Consider the following 12,395-nt stretch of genomic DNA (forward strand, 5'->3'; position numbering starts at 1 on the left):
CTCCCTTGAATATGAAATTTATTTTTAGTAATAAAATCCCACTATTTCCAAAGCTTGTCTTTTAAGAAGAGCCCTTCCAACTCAAACATTCCAGGCATTAAGAGTGACTTGAATAAATACATGGGTCATTGATTGGTTAATGTTTATAAACCTTTTTGGCTATAGAGAGATTGGATTGTTTTGTCCTTGGTTGGGCCCATCATTTACTCATAAGAGTCAAGGGGATGGGATGCCTGGTTGGCTCAGCAGTTGAGCATCTGCCTTTGGTTCAGGACATGATCCTGGGGTCCTGGGATTGAGTCCAGCATCAGGCTCCCCACAGGGAGCCTGCTTCTCCCTCTGTCTATGTCTCTGCCTCTCTCTGTGTGTCTCTTGTGAGAAAATATTTTTAAAAAATGTCAATGGGGGACAGCCTGGGTGGCTCAGTGGTTTAGCGCCACCTTTGGCCCAGGGCTTGATCCTGGAGACCCAGGATTGAGTCCCGCGTCAGGCTCCCTGCATGGAGCCTGCTTCTCCCTCTGCCTGTGTCTCTGCCTCTCTCTGTCTCTCATGAATAAATAAAATCTTTAAAAAATATATCAATGGGATGAATGTCTCTCTTGTCTAAGAAAATCAAATTCTGTTTTTTATTCATCCTCCTCAGTTCCCTTTTGGTGTCTTCCCTCCTTTGGTAGTAACCTTGATATCATCAGCCTTAACAACAAAACACGGATTCCCTTTTCCCAAATACTATACAGGTAAATTTAGCCCAATTATTCCCTCTTTCTCCAAACTGGCTCCCACAGTCTTAAAATTTCTTGGACAATTTTAATACTTTATCAGACCTCACACTTTCTCAGGAGAGAGCAAGTGTGTCTTCCCCAAAAGTTTCAGAAAAAGACTGTGTATCATGGACTCTGACTGGTTCTCATGCCTATTCCAGAGCAAAAGGTGGTGGCCAGGTGGAATGTAATGTCTTTCTAGTCTTCAGTATTGGGTATGTGCTCCAACTGAATTTTGGAGGTGGGTCCCATTCAATTATACTGATTAATAGTGGGGAAGAGAGGAAAGACCAAAAATATTGTTGCTAGAAATACAATGATTAGATGCTGAGCTACCCAAAAAGAACTACCATAATTATGTGAATACACTCCCCAGGAATTGCAAAAATCATGAGAAGGGCATTTTATTTTTTATAAAGCCTGGATTAGGAATTTGAGCCAAACTCTTACATAGAGTTTTAGAAGAAGAAGGGGCATCATCTAATATGTAGTTTATCTCAGGGAGAGGATTGAGGTAAGAGATAGATCTACCATGAAGTTAATGAAGCTTATGCTTTCCTTATCCAACAGCAATCCTGAAAATGTTATGTGACATTACCAATAATGAATTGTGGTGCTGAAATAAACCTTTCTGAAGTATCAATAGCAAAATATTTTAATTATCCATATTAAAGATTATCTTTTTATCCTCTCTATAAAAATGATATTACTAAGTCATAATATAAGGAGGTGATTAAATAGTATGCAATCAAAACCATGGAAAAAGTACTTTAGAGGTGTGTCAGATAGCAATTAATAAAAACATACTGCTTACCTGGCTTTTGTGATGTTTGTGGTGTTTGTAGGGTCTTTCAAATTTGTCATTTGTTATAACTTCCCTCATTCTAGTTAAATAATTATGCTTGTACTTGTATCTGCAATTATGTATTCATTTTCTTAAAGAGGGCCCCAAACTGTCCAAGCTATGGGCCTCACAGAACCTGCATGCATTCCTGGATTCTTTTTTGGCAGGACCCAGAGGGTGGCCCGGAGCTCCCAGGTCCTTTCCAGTATCCCAGCAGCTCCTGGCCACACCTGCCCACACCAAGAAACCCAAGGAGGAAGATATATGTGTGGTCCCGAATTTCCAGCATAAGTTTCCAATTTCTTCTTCTTCCTTGAGTTTCATTACCCATCCTTTGGAACCAACCACCCCATGGGGAAGGGATATGTTGACTAGTTTAAGCCAATCATGGCCCATTCCTGGGCTGGTGGTAGAACCAATCCCACTGGAACCACACAGTAGAGAGTAAGAGACCATGGGGATTGTTTTCAAAGACAACTTGGCCTACTGGTAGGAGGAAGGAAGAGAATAAATGCTGGACAGAAAGCAATAAGTATTCCAGTGGTGGGACCCACTTCAGGTGTGAAATTTAAGGAAGCATCAAAAAATCAACCACAAGGCAAATCATATTTTAATACAATATTTTTAACTGGCAAACTATAGCCTGCAGGCAGGCTGCCTGTTTTGTTGTTGTTGTTGTTGTTGTTGTTGTTAAGATTTTATTTATTTATTCATGAGAGACATAGGCAGAGACATAGGCAGAGGGAGAGCCTGATGTGGGACTCAATCCCAGGACCCCGGGATCATGCCCTGAGCCAAAGGCAGACGCTCAACCACCCAGGTGCCCCTGTAAGCACTTTTATTATAGTGGCTGAGCTACCTCTTTTAGGAGATAGGCCCTTCCTCATCACTGCCTACAAAGCTGTTGCTGTTTTAGAAGAAACTGTCTGGGCCTGGAGGCCTCTTTTAATCTAAGAATTGTAAGATATTCCTATCCTATGACTCAACTCTAAATTGAACTTCTGATTCTGAGAGGTGTAGGGAGGCAGAAGATGCCCCATTTTGCTAACAGCTAAAATCAGCCCCGTATTTTTTTGAATGGCTTTAATTTATTGAGATATAACTCAGACATTTCACCTATTTCAAGAGTACAATTCAGTGATTTCTGGTATAGTCACAGATATGGACGATCATCACCAGGGTCCATTTGCCTGCTACGTTTTGTGGGTAAGATAACTCCATCTCAGAGAGGAGAAGTGATGGGCCACCATCCCATATTAATAGCCCGAGCCATTCAGGAACAAATGATTTTGAAGAAATGGGAAAGATGTGGAGGGCTCAGACTGAAGCCAAACTTCTGCCTAAAATTTTGAGCCCCATACTCATCTACTCCACCCCATGCTGAGCAGGGTAGGCTCAGCTGGCTTGCTGGTAAGGGCACAAGAGTTCTGCTGGAGACCCATGGGGCAGAGGCAGACCCGGTCCAGTACGCTGCCTGCCCGAGGCAGGTCTTGGTACCCGGCGTGGGTGTGTTGTGGCTTCAGCTGCCAAACCAGGATTAGCCTTGGCGACAGCTCATAAAATGTCAGCCCACTCTCACATGGTCAAGCTGGTGTCTACAAATAGCCCTATGTGTTCATGAAAGGGAGCAAGTCCTCTCTCCTTCTGGTCACATTGCGACTGGAAAAACCCCAGCATTTTTATTAACAGGACCCAACATAACCAGTAGAAGAGACTAGCAACTCACGGATAGTCCAAACATGTTACTTTAAATAAGTCTCTGTGTTTTTCCAAGAAAGGCATTCCTGGAATTGCCAAGAAGAGCCATTTGTCTGCCTTGTGACCCTGAGGGAGTCAACTGGACACTTACATCTGGGTGCTCAGTCTTCCCAGGTGTGACTTGATGGGGGAGACTGGAGTGATTATCTCAGAGGTCCTTTCCAGCTGTGGCATGCTATAATTCTACCCCCGGGGGTCATTTCCCTTCTTTCCCTTCCCCAGCAGTGGTAGGCAGCCCCAAGACAGCTGTAGCGCCCAGAGGGTCAGGGCAGGAAACACGGTCACAGCAGAAAACCTGTCTATCAAGGCAAGGGGTACTGAATTCCAAATAAACTTGGGCTTATTTAAAAAAAAAAAATCTGTTATCTAGAATAATCACTTAATTTTTTAAAATCTCAGGAATATATTGCATTTCCAAATAATTTTTTTCCCATCACATTTGTTATAGTTTGGGTCCTTCGAGAAACAGATGCCAAGACGGGCTTAGACATGCAAGAGGTTTGTTAAGGGAAGCAGCTGTGAGGGAGAAGGAGGAGGAGGGGGGTAGATAGAGAAAGCTCTTAGGCCTCAGTGCAGGCCTGCTCCCCAGGAAAGGAGAGGAGGTGCTGGAGGGCTGGGGGAGGAAGAGTCACAAGGCAGCACAGTTCCAAAAGCATTTCAGTTAAAGAAGGTAGTTTCCTGGGGCTGCCGTAACAAAGGACTGTGGATTGGGTGGCTTAATAGAAACTTTCTCACAGTTTTGGAGGCTAGAAATCTGAGACCGAGGTGTTGGCAGGCTTGGTTTCCTTATTTTCCTTGGCTTGTAGACGGCTGCCTTCTGTACATCATCTTCCCTCTGTATATGGCTCTTCTGAGAAGGACACCAGTCGTATTGGATTAGAGCCCCCCACAATGACCTCATTTTAACTGGAATAGCTCTTTAAAGACTCTCTCTGAATATAGTCATATTCTGAGGTACTGAGGGTTAGGACTTTGACATATGAATTTTGGAGGGACATAATTTAGCCTGTAACAGTGTAGCGTATCCTGAAGTCAAAGTTGCCCATCAGAGGAGCCTGGCATCCCACGGCAGTGGGACTCCTTGAGTATCCCTACCGTGTTCTGTCATTGGCAGGAAGCTGCCTGCAGGAAGCATGGCCTTGTGTGAACCCCGTGGTGGATCCCAAGGTGAATGCGGCTGGGGCCATCAGCTAGTAATCCAGCCAGAGGGGATCTGAGGGGCCCTTTTCCGTGATCACCACAATCTTCATTTCAATCTTCACTTACTTAATTGCTCAAGAAAAATAAATTGACCACCCATTAAGTACTTTGTGAGTCTCAACCTGTATATATTACAACTAAATGACTGGTGGGGGTTTTGGTTTTCAGTTCACTTTTCTGGATCCCAGCTCTCAGGGGGAAGCCCTACCTGAGAACCAGTGTGCCAGCTGCTGGCGGCTGGTAGAGCGCTGAATGGACAGCCTCTAGACAGCAACCCCTCCCTGGGAGCTCTAGGCCAGTGGGTGGAAGTGACGTCTTCCAAAGCCTCATGCCCAGAACGGCAGCCACATCACATTACCACACCCTGGTTTAATCAGTAACCAGAATCAGCTGGATGCAAGAAAGCGTTGTTATGACTGTCAGTAACCGGTAACACATAGAAGTTTGAGGACAAGTTCAGAGCCTCAGACTCATCTGGCTCTTTCTCCCTCAGTCTTCCTTGCCAGAAGCTTAATTTACACACCTTCAGGCTAAAACCAGATGTGACTCAGCTCACACTGCAGTGTGATGTCCTGCAAAGGCCAAACCTAAGTAGTAACGAGTTCAGTGACCTGCTGTCGTCGTTTCACCAGGTGGCTGTGTGCACAGAGCTCAAGTGTCACGCAAGCACAGTCCTCTTCCAGGGCTGAAGCTCTGTCCTCCGCCCAAATGTGGAATGTGAAGACAAGACCAGGCTATCAGTCCCAATTTGCCTTTTTTCCAAGCAGATCACTTAGGGCAGATTGTTTAATCTCTCAACATTTTGGAGTATGTGGGTGGCTCAGTGGTTGAGCATCTGCTTTTGGCTCAGGTTGTAATCGCTGGGTCCTGGGATGGAGTCCTGCATTGGGCTCCCCTGCAGGGAGCCTGCTTCTCCCTCTGCCTATGTCTCTGCCTCTCTCTGTGTGTCTCTCATGAATAAGTAAGTAAAATGTATTTTTAAAAAATCTCTCAACATCTCAATTTCCTCATCTGTAACTTGGAAATAACCTTGCCAAGTTATTACGAAGGGTAGGAGATCACACAAGTGAGAATGTCTCCCAGTGCAGTGAATTCATAGTTGGTGATCTACGGCCCCTCTCTCCAGTCACTGGAAAATTGTTTTCTCTAGAGTTAGAGCAAAAATTTTGTTGTCAAAACCACTGAGGAGGGATCCCTGGGTGGCTCAGTGGTTCAGCGCCTGCCTTCGGCCCAGGGCATGATCCTGGAGACCCAGGATTGAGTCCCACGTTGGGCTCCCTGCGTGGAGCCTGCTTCTCCCTCTGCCTGTGTCTCTGCCTCTCTCTCTCTCTCTCTCTCTCCCTCTCTCTCTGTGTCTCTCATGAATAAATAAATAAAATCTTAAAAAAAAAACAAAACAAAACCACTGAGGAAGTAAGAAAACTCCAGTTTCCATTGTTGTTCTTCATTTCTACCCTCTTGATGTACCCAGGGCCTCCACAGCAGCCAAAACCTCCTCTCTAGGAAATGCTGAGGTCAGTCTTTCCCACCTCATGCAATTAACTTCTCTGGACATTTCTTCCAGAAGCATAGCATGATGACCATTCATTCTTATCACATAGAAGACTTTACATCTTGGTAAAGAAAATCACCCAACAGCAAAGACCCTCTGGTAGCTCCAAATCACACTGCATAGGTGTCTTCTCTCACAGGGCTGGCTTCTGCCAGAATGGCAGTGGGGGTAGGAAGGATTATCCTCCCAAGGTATTGCAAACACTTTTAGTAGGAAATATCTCTCTTCATTCAAATGAAATCTTACCTCGGATCCCGATATTTATAAAACAAATGCATACCATATTTTATTAATAGAAATTAATTTTACTTCAAATTTAAAATTTGCACACTATATCCTCAAAAATATGAGCAAGAGACCATTTTGAAATTGGAACAGTAGTTGACAACTATACTGTTACCTTCAATAACTTATTTCCTCATTGTCATTGTTTTCTCTCAGTATGTTAACGGTTCCAGTCTTTTAACAGTTCTTCTGTCAATCTCAGGAGACACTTTGTTGGATAAAACCATCATTAGAGCTTGAAAGATTCTATATACATAACATATAAGGTATATATTGTATACATGTTATGTAAGAATATATAAACCAGGCAATAAGCACTCAGAAATCACGAAATCGCTTAAATTATCTACAACATAATATTTTCACATTGCAACATGATTGGTATTCAAGGGGCACGTGGGTGGCTCAGTGGTTCAGCGTCTGCCTTTGGCTCAGGTTGTGATCCAGGGGTCCTGGAACAGAGTCCCACGTTGGGCTCCCCGCAGGGAGCCTGCTTCTCCCTCTGCCTGTGTCTCTGCCTCTCTCTGTGTGTCTCTCATGAATAAATAAATAAATAAAATCTTTTTTAAAAAAATGTTTGGCATCCACAAATTATTGCACAAGTGAAAATTAATCTGTAATGAGAGTGTGTGCCAAGCAGATGCATTAAAGACATAGCCTTTAATCCAGGATGGCACACAGGAGCTCTGCAAGGTACAGATACTCTTGACTTTAAGATAAGAGCAGTGAAAAGTGGCAACCTTCCAGGCCGATTTGCATCTACAAGGTATTTAAATACTATATGTATGGGGGAGATGTCCAGACAAGATTTTTGCAAGGCTACAAAGTAAGTTCACGTGGAAATACAAATTAATATGCTCATATATCTTATAGTTAAAATTAGAATATAATCTATTTGATTATTCCTGCTGTCTTTTATTACTGTTTAAAGACACTTTAATGTTTTAATGAAATTTGACCTGAGTGTTTACAGATCCCTTGAAGCATCTCTGCAGGACAATTTGAAAGCTCCTGATCCCAGTCCAATGCCAACCCAATATAAGAAATACGGCCCAGAGAAGCACAGGGTCTTGCCCTGCTCACACACACCATTAGTAGCAGACAATGAGAAACTGAAACTTCAGGTTCTTAGGTCAGTTATCTTACCCACTACCCCAAAGTGCCAGGAGGTGCAGAGCCAGCCACACCGTGAGGGCAGTGGCAGACATCAGCACATGGCCAAGCATGAAATCCTTTTCCCACAAGGGAGAGAAAAGTCCTGAAATGACCAGTGGCCTTTATTTCTCAGCCTGCAGAGCAAGGAAAAATAATGGTTTGTGGGGTTTGGTTTGGTTTTTGAGAAAGAGAGAAGCCAAGACGTGTCACACCGAGGAGTGGAGGTGCTGAGTCTGCGCTGGGAGGCTCTTCGGTAACTGTGGAGGAAGGATGATGCCTACCATCATCATGGTGGGGTGGGAGGTGGGTGGGAGGTGGGTGGGCCCCAGGTTTGCCTCTAGACTGACACAAGCCGGCTGAGCTCGGGAGCTCTGCGGCAGCAATCTCTCCATCTGCCAGGCAGCTGCAACAGCTATTTAAAGCCCTGGCCCCAGGCCAGCCTTTATTGATTTCAGCAATAAAATTACGTGTTCTAAAGCTCATCTGTTTGGGACCATAAATGACAAAGAGAGCTATTACAGAATGTCAGATTTGTCCCTCTGTTTGGGACAATGTCCTCTGTAGCAATACTTGTTTGGCCCCTACAAATGATTCATTTTGGGGCAGCAGAATTAGAGTCCCCGTCAGAATAATTAACTCACATTTCTCTCAGCATTATTGTAGGTTCTTCTCTGTTAGAGAAAACACTATTCATGTCTCCTTTTGTACGTGTTAATACTAATGTCACGGATGGGCTGTGTTTTCCCTTGGCTGAGCTGAGACACAGTAAACATGAGAATAGGATGCGAAACATTTCCAGTGATGGTGAAGCCCTGTTTTTAAACAGTGAACCCACATTTTCTTATCATGGAACAAAGGGATGATTATTAAGCTGAATTAACAAATAAATTCCACTCCCATCCACGTCTCAACTACTTAAAAGGCCTTTTTCTAAGTGCTGCCTCGGTGAAGCTGATTCCCCCTTCCCACACACAGCCAACGTTTTGCTGCCCTAGGCCTAGGAGGAAGCAAGGCTGTACCTTCCTTGGGGCTCAGACTCCCCTTCCTTCAGGCAAACGTTGTCATTTTATCCCTGTGTAACGTGAGCGTCTTAGCCAGAGAACAAAGAACAGAAACCCTTTCTCCCTAGCTCAACAAAAAACAAGGACAATTTTGGCAGGAAACTGGGGTGCCCCTCAGGAAGCTGAGCTCATGAGATGGGGAGTGGCCATACTCTAGGGAGAGCATGGGAAGTGGCCACACTCCTTGGGCTCTTCTCTAAAGAGATGAATTTTCAACCACTCGCTGAGACTTGTTGGTAGGAAGGTTAGGGGAAGAAGTCTGACACAGGGTCACTGCGTCTAACAACTTACATACCAATGGTCAGATCTCGATGGAGAGAAGATTGTCAAACAGTGGTACCCAGTGTCCATATATCTACCAGCCAGTTTTCCAGATCCTGTCCAGCCGTAAGCTCACCATCAGACACTAAGGCTCAGATTTACTGATGTGATCACATCCCCCAGGGTGGGACTGTGGGTACACTCTCAGCTCGAGGAAGCCCAAACTGCCTAGAATCCAGTCTCTGGGATGTTCTCCAGTGTATCAAAGTCCCTTTAACTTATAGCACCCAAAACGGAACCCAGTGTTCCAGATGTTGTCTGCCTTGCAAAACAAAGGATAGAATATTTTTCATCCAAACACCACACTCCAATTTTTTAAATGGCATTTATTGTTTTTTCTGGTTGTTGAATACTATTACTTCCAACAACATTCTGAGGTTTAAATACACTTTTCTGGAAGCCAGAACATACATACTGTTGACTCTCACAGAACTAGTTATCAATTAAACCCCTGGCTCATTAGTACATTGACTGCTCTCATGTCATACCTCATGGCTCCCATCATCTACAGGGACAGTTCGTGTTGAAAATCTAAACGCAAAGATTTATTTACATTTATATCCAGGCCATTGCACCTTGCTGAACTTATCTTGTGTCTTCTTCCCTCTACCATTAAACTCACCATCTCATTCATCTTTATGACCTCAAATTTGACAAGACATACAGTGTGCATCCAAGTCATTGATAGGAACATTGAACTTGACAGCATGTATCTAGGACTCTTCTTCCCATTCAGTCATATATTCTTTAATCAATTGCATTTTAGTTTCCATCTTTCAAAAAGTTATAAACTAATGTCTCTCATAATTCAATTTCCTAATCTTGTCCCCAAATTATTATTAAAGAGTCTGTTTAATGCCTCCTTACAATACAGATACGCCATGTCTGTTGCATACCCCTCACCTGACCTGCCAAAAGTCCTATTTAAAAGGGAAAAAAGATCACTGGGCGTGATTTACAGTGAATCACTCACTGATGGCTCTTGGTGGATTTCTACGTACTGCACTGAGTCCACAAAGCATTCATTTAAAAATTAGTTGTAGTTTCTAGGCTCCACCTTATTTCCTTTTTTGACAGCCAGGGCAATGTTTTCCCATCTCCTACCTTTTACTACTTTCCTGTTTTCTGTGATCTGACAGGCTTGCTAGTCTATTTACATGTCATTTGCCTGAACCACAATATGAACTTATTCCAAACAATTAGGTATTTCTTCCCATTCCTTTCCCTTATCTTGGGCTTTCATTTCCTGGTCCCCATGTTTTTCATTCTGCAGATCATTAACCTTAATAGAAAACAGTTGTGTTTTCTCTTTGTCTCCTGTAACCATTATATCATCTGCCCTAAACCATAAGGTCATGCCTTTATGGTTCTTCCCACTCGGAACCAAACAAAAAGTCATTATTAGAGTTCTTCAGGCCTAAATTTATCCTGGACATTAGTCATCCCAACTCTTTTTTTAAAAAATTTATTTATTCACTCATTGATTGGACAAACTTTTAGGAAATCTACAATGAGGCAAGCCCTGAACTGGAAATCCCACGCTGGATAAATTACAGCCCTGTTCTCATAGAGCAAATACTTTATAAGACAGGGAGACAGATTCTCGTATTTAACTTGCTCATAATTCAATCAACATTTCTCCATCATTCCCCAGTTAAGATAATTAGGTAATTACATCCCAGTGTACTCTCTTTTTGCCAAATTTTGGGATTCGCATATTTGCTTCTACACACTTTCTCAGCAACCACAGAATTACAAGTCATTTCCCTGGATATAATTAGAAGGAAAAAAAACAAACAAACTAGGGTTGCCCGAAGGAAAAATGATGGTAGCCTATATGGCAGAGTAAAGGTATTTACAAAGCATCGTGGAGAGGGATTGGGAATGACAAGGAAAAGTAAACCATGCACAACCCCATTCATAAGAAGGAAGAGAGTTAAGGCATGCATTTACGTGGGTTTCTGGGACAAGGTGGTGTTGATGACAAGAGTCACTGACTTCAAGTCATAAAATTAGACAAGGAAAACAAAACACCTTGATATAAAGTAAATGCACAGAGAAACTTATCATTGAAACTGCAATGGAGGCAGATTCTAAAACATTTCTAAGGAATTATCACTTAATATGTGCAAAAATATTATTCATGGTTTAGTAATGGTAGTTATTTTTATTTTAGTGAAACGTAAGCATGAAAATAGGAGTGTTTTTAGATCTGTGACCTCAGTGTCTCCAATTCTATATTTCCCACAGGCCTTAAGTAAGTTATTCAAGTGCAAAACACTCCCCTCCCATCCCGAGTTCCCAGACTCCTAGTCTTTGGCCTTAAGGAATCACTCCTTATGTGGGCACTATTGATGGGGGAACCAATGAGGATCAGGTGAGTGAAGAAGCTTCTAGGGGGTCTGTAGCATTTAAAACAGACCTTCAGGAATGAGTGGGAGATGATGGGCTAGGAAAAGGGCACTCTGGGTGGAGGCCCCAGCTTGTGCTAGGGCACAGAGGGTAGCACTTGTGGTACACAATGGTAAAGGCAAAGAGCCAACCACAGCAAAGGGAGGACATAGGGGAGGCCAGGGGAGAAGGCAGAACTCCGCCTTCTGCTTTGGTGCATCCCTTTTGTGTATTGTCTTTAAGACAGCATCGACAGCCATAAACATTCAGCTAGCCATAAAATAGGAATTTATTCAGTTCTGTGTCTAGGAAGACTCTTTCTGATCGTAGTTTCTCTATGTTACATCAGGCCATAGTACCTCCCCTAGCTGCTTCAGAGCCAAGAAGAGCTACCATATTTTAGACATCTTACAGTGTGTGGACAGTGTGGACATGCAGTATCTCATTTAATCCTCTCAACAACCTTACCAGGAATGAAATGTTAATATCCCCACTAGACAGATGAAGAAACTGAGGCTCGTGGAGGGGGTGTGACTTCCCTTATATCTTACAGGTGTAAGTGGCATAGCCAGGAGAGCCCTCTGCTAAGTTTCCCCAGTCATCCCAGGGGTGATCATGGTGAGGCTCCATATGCCCATTGGATTCTAGATATTGTTGTGTTGGAGGAAGCAGTGGGAAGATCCTTCCATCAACCCAACAAAAGTTTCACCTTCTTCACAAGGCACCTCCCTTCTCTATCTGATCAAGCTAGTGTTGCCATGTTGTGTTTAGAATATGGGGTTACTGATTGTAATCACAGCCCCTCTCAGGCCTTTCCAAAATTCAACAGTATGGGAAACAGTATTATGCTCTTACCTTCAGCAATGCTGTGACCCTACTTGCCTTCTGTTAGGTCTGGTGATTCGGAAATGGGTTTGTTCTTTTTTTTTTCTCATTAAACTTTTGTTTTAATGGGTCTCAAAATTCTGTGACAGATTTTTGGTCAAGTTGTTTCCATTAAAAGTACTGATTTTAAAAACTAATAACTTAAAACTTCCACACACGCACAAAAAAAAAAATAAACAAAA

Source organism: Canis aureus, chromosome 32 (assembly GCF_053574225.1).
Source record: "Canis aureus isolate CA01 chromosome 32, VMU_Caureus_v.1.0, whole genome shotgun sequence".
Classification (NCBI taxonomy): Eukaryota; Metazoa; Chordata; class Mammalia; order Carnivora; family Canidae; genus Canis; species Canis aureus.